This window comes from Ostrea edulis, chromosome 5 (genome assembly GCF_947568905.1).
Source record: "Ostrea edulis chromosome 5, xbOstEdul1.1, whole genome shotgun sequence".
Taxonomy (NCBI): Eukaryota; Metazoa; Mollusca; class Bivalvia; order Ostreida; family Ostreidae; genus Ostrea; species Ostrea edulis.
In genome coordinates, this window is record NC_079168.1 from 12,984,634 (window position 1) to 12,996,577 (window position 11,944).

Genomic DNA, 11,944 nt, shown 5'->3' on the forward strand with positions numbered 1-11,944 from the left:
ACACAGAGTTTATTATCGGTTATTCATAAAATTATTTTGCACCATTACGGAGATCCTATGGAATTGTAGCCCTATCCCGAAAACGTCAAAATAAAAAAAAAATTGGATAGGGCTACATTATTGCAGCTATGCGCAATTGTGCTCAAAAGCAGAGGAACTAAATTAAGGAAGCACCAACTTTATGTGACTTTGCCTTATTATGGGTTCATACTAGAAAAGCTTCAATTTTGCACTTAATACAGTTAAGTTAATAAAAAAAACCAAAGAAAATTTATGTTACCACCATTTCAAAGATGTCAGACATACATTGACAGAAGTTCATGTGAACATCAGAAAATCGCACATTTTCGTAAAACATCAGAAAATAAATAAGTGAAGATAATGAACAGTGATGAATCTCGTAAATACACAAGTGCAATAAATAATACAACATTAAGAAAAAGGCAAACACGAAACCCTGGACATACCAGAATTGGGATTAGGTGCCTATCCCTGTTGACCGGGATTGCACACGATTGATTTAAACTGAATGACATGCTCTTCAGTCATTATACATTTGTTTTGCTACATATATTGATCAACCCCCACAAGCAATACAAAACAGACAGCTGGGCAAACACGGCCCCTGGACACACCAGAGGTGGGATAAGGTGCTTAGGAGGAGTAAGCATCCCCTGTCGACCGGTCACACCCGTCGTGAGCACTACAGTACACGACACGAGTTACATGCGTGTTCCACGCAACGCGGTGGAACAAATTTGCCCCAAACACGGTGGACCTTTAAAATTGTCGGCACCTTTGAAGTCCTATTTTTCCGCGCGAGCTAGACATTGAAGTCCACGGAGGATCTCCGTGGATGCCACCTGTACCTCCGTCGATGCCACCGTGTACCTCCGTGTGATAAAACAAAGAAATAATTTCCGAAGTGATTCACCCAAAAAACCTTTTCGCTTGGCCAGTATGCATGCCCCCACCCCATTACTTATTTAGAAATTAGCTATAAATCATTCAATTCTTGTAATTGTTGTTTAATGATACGTTGGTGTTTTCGGTACATATCCGTATGTAGACTTCCCTGCAGACGTTCACATCTTTTTATGAAACGCCCAAATTCTCGACATCCTGTATATAAACACCTGTGTTATTCCTACCACTCGTCGGTACATTGTTTCACGGCACGTGCAGCACAATTTCACCAAATAAAAGAAGGGTCATGAACAACGACAATCACATGCCAGTAATTTCAATTTGATAAATAGCAGTTCAAAGAAATGTGTACCATAAGCAATGGTTTATTTTTACGTAAAGTTTTCATTGTTACAGTAATTAGGAATACATGTATGTGATTAAGGTCAGCTATATACATGTACATGTTTACAATGGATATGAATTTCATTATGTACTCAACTGTGAAGCAATGTGAGCAAAGAATCAAATTTTCATCACTTAAACAAATAAAAATTAAAAATATCTTTACTTTTAAACAAATCTTTAGAAAACTCCGTACTTTCATTTAGAAAATAATAAAATGTGCTCTCCTACCTAGAATGCCCATACTTCACATTAATAATAACACGGTTTTTTTTCTTCTTTTTTTCTTCTTTTTTTTCTTCTAACTTGATAAATACTTTATTACACGCATGTATTATTTACTAAGTGTATATATAACAGCCTTTTGTCTTTATATTTTTGTATACCGTTGCATAATGGTGATGAGATCCAATAAACTGAATTGAGTACATGTAGTCTTAAAGCTGACATGAATTAATAAATACGTACACCTTTCTCATCTTATCCGCCATATTTCTCTCAGGTAGCCTAATTTACTCTACCCGTATATACCCCAAATGTGATTGTCACACCTGAGTGATTTTTCTAGGTGGACTCGACCAGTGCACACCTCCGATAGTAATATATAGGGAATGCGAAACAAATAAAATAACATTTTAAAACATTATGCTTTGCTCAAAATTACAAAATATTTATTGTATACCAATGCAACATTCCGAAAGTTTAGATAATTTAGAAAAGATGCAAAAAAAAAAAGAAAAAGCTTTTCTTGCATACTTGCAAGTGCATGCAAGTATTTGCAGTTTCTTATGAAATAAATGCGGAGAAATCATTTGCCAATTACATACTGATAGAATGGAATAAGCAAAGAGCATGAAATATATTATTTATATCAATTCTTGCAAAATACAGGTCCATGCCATATGCATAATATGTAATGCACGTGACATATTCGCCAAAAAAAAACAAACTCGTATCAAATACGGACGTCTATTCAACAGGTATCGGAGATGTGCACTTACCAAAAATATTAGATTCTCTTTATTCTGATAAATCCACGAAACAAAATGATAAACTCCATTTGTATCTCGTTAGAACTTTACAACTAGTTGTCATTCCATTATACAGACTGCGACACACTTCACCCGTGCCAAATAGGGTGTATTCAATCGGGGGAGATGTCAGAGTCGAACATTTTTCCTGTATTGAATGCTTGTCTGGTCGAGGTTTTGCAGTTTATAGAAATCGGGAATCTAATCATATACACTGAGCATCTGGTTGGATATATTGCGTGCTCAATTCAAAATTTATTGGTGATCATATACAAACTTGGATATACAAATAAGGGAATAATGATCGAAAATATACATCTGTTTAAAAATGCGGGTATTACATTTGCAATCCATAATAAACAGTTGATTACACAAAGACACATATAAAAGGAAATGTATAAACGAAAATATAGTTTTATTGTTTCTTTGGGAACCACATAATTATTTACGGTCTCCGTATGTCCATATTCATTGATTGGAAGAGAGAGAGAGAGAGAGAGAGAGAGAGAGAGAGAGAGAGAGAGAGACTGTCCTACTTCGATGTACAATATATCATTTCACAGAAGGAAAGAAAATTGATCACTGATATAATGGTAAGCTTACAAGCATTACAAATTTTCAGCTATTTAAAAATTTGTTATTGACAATATATTTAAAACTTACAGGAGTTGATGCTTATAATTGAATTCATTACAAATTAAAAAAAATATATCAGTTTTAACTGTGCGTGTAGAAAATACTGACTTTGTATGTTAGAATAACGGAAAAAAGTAAATTGTCAAAAAAGTGGGGAGAGCAGACCATCCCAGCCTCCCTGCCCACCCCAACCCCCTGTATACGTGCCTGAAACAACATCAATTCGTGTTGAAAGAAAGGTGCATATCTGCATTTTATTAAATTCCAAAGGAGCTCGGATTTATGTGTTCCCCTATTGATTATTTTGTGTGCAAGATTCGTTCCCGAATTTAGAATCATGCTTTCAGTCAGAGCAGAAATAAAATCATTTTGAAGTACATCTAGTTTGAATGCAAATGTGGGGTTCCTTCTTTTAATTTCATCAGACTCATTTGAACCCCCTCCCCCAAACTATGCAGCTTTGTTTTTATTGATCTCTAAATCGGCATATGAATCCAGATATACATTATAATGTTTTTTCGTGATCATATAGATATCGATACTAAAAAATGTTGATACTCTTGCCTTTTGCATATCCTACTAATGCATTACAGTAGATTGACACTGTATCATATATTAAAAAAAAACCTCAACACGAATTTTACTAATTTATGAATACTAACATCTTATCGAATACATTTGAATTTGAAATTTCGACGTACAGCAGTATGTCTATTTTCAGAATATATCCATTGCGCCAGGTCTCCGAAATGAAAATAATCATTATGGCATGTTACAGAAACGTTAAAACACACATATGCTATAGTCCTGCAATGCATGCATGCGATTTTTCTGAATACATGTATTTATGTATTCGTGAATGAAGTTCCTACGCTTGAAATGTCTTTATGCATTTTGTTTTGTGATTTTGGTTTATCATTCCTTACACTGGGTAAATGAAGGAAAACTTGGTAAACGGTGCAATTCTACACCATACAATTAGTATGCATGCAAGTGTTGAAAAGCAAAATATACATGTAATAACCAGACATGTATCGTCATTTTTCATGGGGTGGGGGTACAACAGGAAGAAAAAAATGGAAAATTGGATTCTTTAAAATTCCTTGCCATTCAAAATAATAATTGAAAAGATGAACGAAAACATCAATAAAATAAAACATAAAACCCAAACAAACCAAGATGTTTTATCCGATGTTCAAAGTCCTAATGTGGGGGCGAAGGGTTACAAGAGTTTTTTATTTTGACTGCCTCAATAATTTCCCCCTACACTTTATTTTCTTCCATCGTTGGAGGTGGGATGGGGTGGTTAGAGTCCTCTACTATGAGTGCCTCATAATATCTTCATTTTCTTAATTGGTGGTGGTGTGTGTCTTCTACTATTATATCAGAACTTTCAAGCTGGGGTCAATTTTGGGGGGAGGGGGTTGTCACCCAATATATTTTTTATTTGCATTACAAAATAACGGCCTCTCACTTCTGCATCTGTCGGCGCGGGTTCGAAACCCGCTCGCGCCGGTAAGTGAGAAAGTTTCCCAGTTTACTTTCGGAGGGTCGGTGGTCTCTTCCCGGGTACATTGTATCTGGTTTCTCTCTTCCACCAACAAAAACTGGGTGCCACCAGATAACTGAAAAATTGTTGAGTGTGGCGGAAAACATAAAAATAAAAAACCCAAAAAAAAACAAAATAACAAAAAAGTGGATATTGTTATCAAAGGTGGGGGACAGACACTTTTGGCCCCTCCCCTTGATTCTAAGTACTTTGACCTTTGTATTTGGGAGAGGGCCTACATATATAGGCTATGCCTGTTGCCCAATCCTGTTGAGTTTCTCAATAAAATATGTTTAAATAAAAAAAAATTCTATGTGCTTGATAACTACGCATATGATAAACTCAATTACAATGTATTACATTTTGCATTACTACAATTTGCATCTGACGCAGAATGTAATAAAGCAAAATGGCATAGATATATAAGATCTACTAAGCGCCAAATTAGCATAAAATGAAGTAATTGAATTGAAAATAACATTATTTAAAGATATGTTTAATTTTTAATTATTCCTGCTTCAAATGAATCAAATAAATCTGTAATATCAATTAATGAGAGCAATATTGAGTTACTGTTCTGTTATACATGTATTGAATTAACGATATCATTTGTCTTAATAAGAGCGCGATTATTAAAAGATCATCGTTTGAATCTCTCTCTCTCTCTCTCTCTCTCTCTCTCTCTCTCTCTCTCCATACACTCGTGCAGTGTTGTATATGCAAATTATCTATGCACAAACAATTTATGTACCTAAAAGATTTCCTGATTTATAAATCTGCAATACTCTGACAAGCAAATCATACGGTATAAGGATTCATGCACAATACAGGGTAAATATTCTACTCTGATACTTCCCCTGATTGAAGATAGCTGATCGGCACGGGCTAAGTGTGTCGCAGTCTGTACAATGGACAATGTTGTTTACTGTTGGAATACAAATGGAGTGTACCGTTTTGTTTCATGGATTATGCTAATAAAGGGAGTTTTACTACTACTTTGAGTATTTTCGACAAGTGTACACGTACATCTTCGGTCCTTTACAGATATTACGAGTAGACCCAGGCAAATAGTCGTCCGCATTCGATGCTTTTTCATGGCGAGCATACATGACTTTGTCTTCTTTTTTCGTATAGTAGCATTTATGTATTTGCATTTTGCTTGAAGTAAGTGTGAATGGTATAGATTTTATACCCTTTGTTTATTCCATTTCATCAATAGATCTAGATAATAGATGAAATATTTCTCCGCGTTTTTGTATAGTTTTGACGTATTTATTGCAAACGTACCACATTCACGTAAAGAAAAGGCATTCTATATTTATTTATCCAAAGCTTTTAGAATGATTTACTACTGTACGATATGTTTATTGTAATTTTGAGCACTGCATGGTGTTTCAAAACGTGATTTCATTTCTTCTTGGTGTCCTATAAATTAGTATCGGAGATGTACGTGTTACCTGTCGAAGCTACCCGCACAGGTAAATCGAAGACACTGGTGTGAAGTGAAGCGTAGCACAACTCGTACCCTTATATACCATGCGGACCCTGATACATATAACAATAGAATATCCAACTAATATGGCGGATTAGCAAAGAAATATGGCGGACATATAGAATTATACTATATTTATTAATTCATGTCAGCTTTAAACATCACAAAGTATAGAGTTTACAACGATTGAAATAAAAATGCAGACGTTTTCTCGTTTATTCAGTAACTCAATAACTTGCGCGTCTTCTGAATGAAAGTTGTAAAATAAACGTACTAGGTTTTGGTCAGTTATAACATAATACGGAGGTAAAATTCATCTGACCTCCGCTAGCAATGGGTTTTGAGTCAACTGTGCCTTCGTGGACGAATAATCTCGGCTAGCGAAGGTGGAAAAAAAAAAGCCTAGATAGTCCGCTTGCATTAACATGTATTATATATGAAGGTGAAATCGAAGAATTATCCAGTAAATCCAATGATGTTGCAGTATATATAGCATGTATTTATTTTATTTTTGACTGAGAGGGAGATATACAGCTAAGCACGTAACATCGTTTTAGAAGGGGGGGGGGGGGGCTCATTCATTAGTCCTAACCCGGACCAGCCGAAAAATTTTACATGTAAAGAAAACAAAATGGGAAATTAAAAAATATATCAGAATGAAAGGGGATGGATAATTAATCAGAAAGAAATTGTACTTTCAAGATTTATACTGAACGTATTAAACTTCCCGTATCTGCATACATTCATGAATGCTTACCAATGCTCTCTCTCTCTCTCTCTCTCTCTCTCTCTCTCTCTCTCTCTCTCTCTCTTGCTTTCATTATCTAATGCATCTAAAGATTTAATTAAAGATTTTAATAATCGATAGCGTATATGAATAAAATCAAATAATCGTTAAGTCATTTCTGTTTATATTGATATTAGTTTGTTTTTTTCATGAACTAGTTGCATTTGACACCGAGGATTTACATCCTTGAATATTGATTACAAGCACGTAGAATCGGAGAAGGTGTACTTTGAAAACTTGAAAGTTAAGGATTTAGCCTCGTAGCTTGTAGCGACCTACCCACTGCATGATTTAAGAAATTGAAATCGGAAGGGGAAATTGAGACAGTTACACAACTTAACCGGCAACATACCCCTTCTGATACATTGAAAAATATAAGTAATGTTAGTATGGGGCTCTATAAAGTTCAATCTGCAGTTTGGTCATACTTCGTCATTCAATAACTTATTCAAAATTTTAAAAAATGTTTGTCGGGTTAGCGGTACTATGATGTATGACTATAACAATGACCTGTGTATAACTTGTACATTCCATGCAAATTCAAAGGGGTTTTCGCCTCAGTAGAACAATGGGGGTCAGCTAATCCGTGTATTTGAAATCAACAGAAGTGCTTAGCTTCTTGCGGAAAGTGTAAAATATATTGGGTCGGCGCAAGATACCCGTGATCTTAGACTAGATCTGATATCGCGCCGACCCAATATATTTCACACTTTTCATGAGAAGTCAAAACCCAAACTAGCTAACCGTAATTTAGTTATACTGTGACAAATACCCTAGGAATTTGCATGGTATATACTTATTATACAAAAATCATTGCATTATCCAGACACTCCCGATGAACATTTTTTTTAATGAAAACCTCTATCAAAGTACATCGAACATAAGTCTCCGTCAAATGTAATGAACTCGGGATTTTAAAAATAAATCATTCGTTGGTTTGTATTTTTGCTTCTATTAATTACGTAATAAATTAATTCCAATTTGTTAATCATCGACAATGCTCTGATTTCTATATTGGATCAAGTTATATTTGTCAAGATGCATATTAACACAATATGATGGAAGTAATTATGTTAAACAGCGCATTTGTCAGAGAGAGAGAGAGAGAGAGAGAGAGAGAGAGAGAGAGAGAGCACATCGGTAATTATTAAATATCCCTATCACATGTTGTACATGTATGTTTTTCATTTACTGAATATACTAATTCGCATTCAAAACAGGAATTGCCTGCAAGTACGCATTATTTAAACATAGAATTAAAGAATATTTTAATGAAGAAAGAAGACTAAAAGAAAAAAATTAAAAACCAGGTTTTCTTAAAAACATAATATGTAGTGTTTGGTATCGTTGGAATTGGCTCAAAATGCTGAAAAACAATATAAGTATCAGGGGGGGGGGGATATTGACATTTTTTCTTTTCTTAAAATTCCACCCTTATCTTGATTATTTGGCCTGCAGCACATTTTCCCATCTCCCGCAAGGCGCCCGTGGCCAGAACAAAGCTCTTAGCAGCTGTGTGTATTCGCAAATAACACACACCGTGGAACACGGAGGACACGGTGTATCTCCGTGGATTTTCCACCGTGGTCATTCCACGGTGGGGTGTATAAAACTCGTGTCGTGTACTGTATGTCCTTTTCAGGTAAACGGAGTTATCCGCAGTCAAAATAAGCAAGCATTCCTTGTTGGCCGTTCATACCAGCCGCAAGTCTTATTTCTTGATCAGGTAAACTGGGGTAGTACGTTCACATATCATTATTAGACTTACAATTTTTTTCACTTTTCGAAATCATATTTTTCATTGAATTCATGATTTTTCTGTTCATATTTGTATTTTGCATATGCTGGAATGAGAAATAAAAGATGTGTACAAAGCATCTATAAGAATCTTCTCTATAACGTGATTACTGAATATCAGGGCAGCATCAAATGACACTGGTTATTGTGGATTTGGGTGACATTAAGTAACACTAATTGTTGTTTAGCTGGGTGACATGACACTGATTGTGTATCTGAATGACATGACACTGGCTGTTGTGTATCTGAATGACATGATACTGACTGTTGTGTATCTGAATGACATGACACTGACTGATTGGGTATCTGAATGACATGACACTGACTGTTGTGTATCTGAATGACATGACACTGACTGTTATGTATCTGAATGACATGACACTGACTGATTGGGTATCTGAATGACATGACACTGGCTGTTGTGTATCTGAATGACATGACACTGACTGATTGGGTATCTGAATGACATGACACTGACTGTTGTGTATCTGAATGACATGACACTGACTGTTGTGTATCTGAATGACATGACACTGACTGATTGTGTATCTGAATGACATGACACTGGCTGTTGTGTATCTGAATGACATGACAATGATTGATGTGTATCTGAATGACTTGACACTGACTGTTGTGTATCTGAATGACATGACACTGGCTGTTGTGTGTCTGAATGACATGACACTGACTGTTGTGTATCTGAATGACATGACAATGATTGTTGTGTATCTGGGCAACATGACACTGACTGTTGTGTATCCGAATGACATGACACTGACTGTTGTGTGTCTGAATGACATGACAATGATTGATGTGTATCTGAATGACATGACACTGACTGATTGGGTATCTGAATGACATGACACTGACTGTTGTGTATCTGAATGACATGACACTGACTGTTGTGTATCTGAATGACATGACACTGACTGTTGTGTATCTGAATGACATGACACTGACTGTTGTGTATCTGAATGACATGACACTGACTGTTGTGTATCTGAATGACATGACAATGATTGATGTGTATCTGAATGACATGACACTGACTGTTGTGTATCTGAATGACATGACAATGATTGATGTGTATCTGGGCAACATGACACTGACTGTTGTGTGTCTGAATGACATGACACTGATTGATGTGTATCTGAATGACATGACACTGACTGTTGTGTATCTGAATGACATGACACTGACTGTTATGTGTCTGAATGACATGACACTGACTGTTGTGTATCTGAATGACATGACAATGATTGTTGTGTATCTGAATGACATGACACTGACTGTTGTGTATCTGAATGACATGACACTGACTGTTGTGTATCTGAATGACATGACACTGACTGTTGTGTATCTGAATGACATGACACTGACTGTTGTGTATCTGAATGACATGACACTGACTGTTGTGTATCTGAATGACATGACACTGACTGTTGTGTATCTGAATGACATGACAATGATTGTTGTGTATCTGAATGACATGACACTGACTGTTGTGTATCTGAATAACATGACACTGACTGTTGTGTATCTGAATGACATGACACTGACTTTTATGTATCTGAATGACATGACAATGATTGATGTGTATCTGAATGACATGACACTGACTGTTGTGTATCTGAATGACATGACACTGACTGTTGTGTATCTGAATGACATGACACTGACTGTTGTGTGTCTGAATGACATGACAATGATTGATGTGTATCTGAATGACATGACACTGACTGTTGTGTATCTGAATGACATGACAATGATTGATGTGTATCTGAATGACATGACACTGACTGTTGTGTATCTGAATGACATGACACTGACTGTTGTGTATCTGAATGACATGACAATGATTGTTGTGTATCTGAATGACATGACACTGACTGTTGTGTATCTGAATGACATGACACTGACTGTTGTGTATCTGAATGACATGACACTGACTGTTGTGTATCTGAATGACATGACAATGATTGATGTGTATCTGAATGACATGACACTGACTGTTGTGTATCTGAATGACATGACAATGATTGATGTGTATCTGAATGACATGACACTGACTGATTGGGTATCTGAATGACATGACAATGATTGATGTGTATCTGAATGACATGACACTGACTGTTGTGTATCTGAATTGACATGACACTGACTGTTGTGTATCTGAATGACATGACAATGATTGTTGTGTATCTGAATGACATGACACTGACTGTTGTGTATCTGAATGACATGACACTGACTGTTGTGTATCTGAATGACATGACACTGACTGTTGTGTATCTGAATGACATGACACTGACTGTTGTGTATCTGAATGACATGACACTGACTGTTGTGTATCTGAATGACATGACAATGATTGTTGTGTATCTGAATGACATGACACTGACTGTTGTGTATCTGAATAACATGACACTGACTGTTGTGTATCTGAATGACATGACACTGACTTTTATGTATCTGAATGACATGACAATGATTGATGTGTATCTGAATGACATGACACTGACTGTTGTGTATCTGAATGACATGACACTGACTGTTGTGTATCTGAATGACATGACACTGACTGTTGTGTGTCTGAATGACATGACAATGATTGATGTGTATCTGAATGACATGACACTGACTGTTGTGTATCTGAATGACATGACAATGATTGATGTGTATCTGAATGACATGACACTGACTGTTGTGTATCTGAATGACATGACACTGACTGTTGTGTATCTGAATGACATGACAATGATTGTTGTGTATCTGAATGACATGACACTGACTGTTGTGTATCTGAATGACATGACACTGACTGTTGTGTATCTGAATGACATGACACTGACTGTTGTGTATCTGAATGACATGACAATGATTGATGTGTATCTGAATGACATGACACTGACTGTTGTGTATCTGAATGACATGACAATGATTGATGTGTATCTGAATGACATGACACTGACTGATTGGGTATCTGAATGACATGACAATGATTGATGTGTATCTGAATGACATGACACTGACTGTTGTGTATCTGAATTGACATGACACTGACTGTTGTGTATCTGAATGACATGACAATGATTGTTGTGTATCTGAATGACATGACACTGACTGTTGTGTATCTGAATGACATGACAATGATTGATGTGTATCTGAATGACATGACACTGACTGTTGTGTATCTGAATGACATGACACTGACTGTTGTGTATCTGAATGACATGACACTGACTGTTATGTATCTGAATGACATGACACTGACTGTTGTGTATCTGAATGACATGACACTGACTGTTTTGTATCTGAATGACATGACAATGATTGATGTG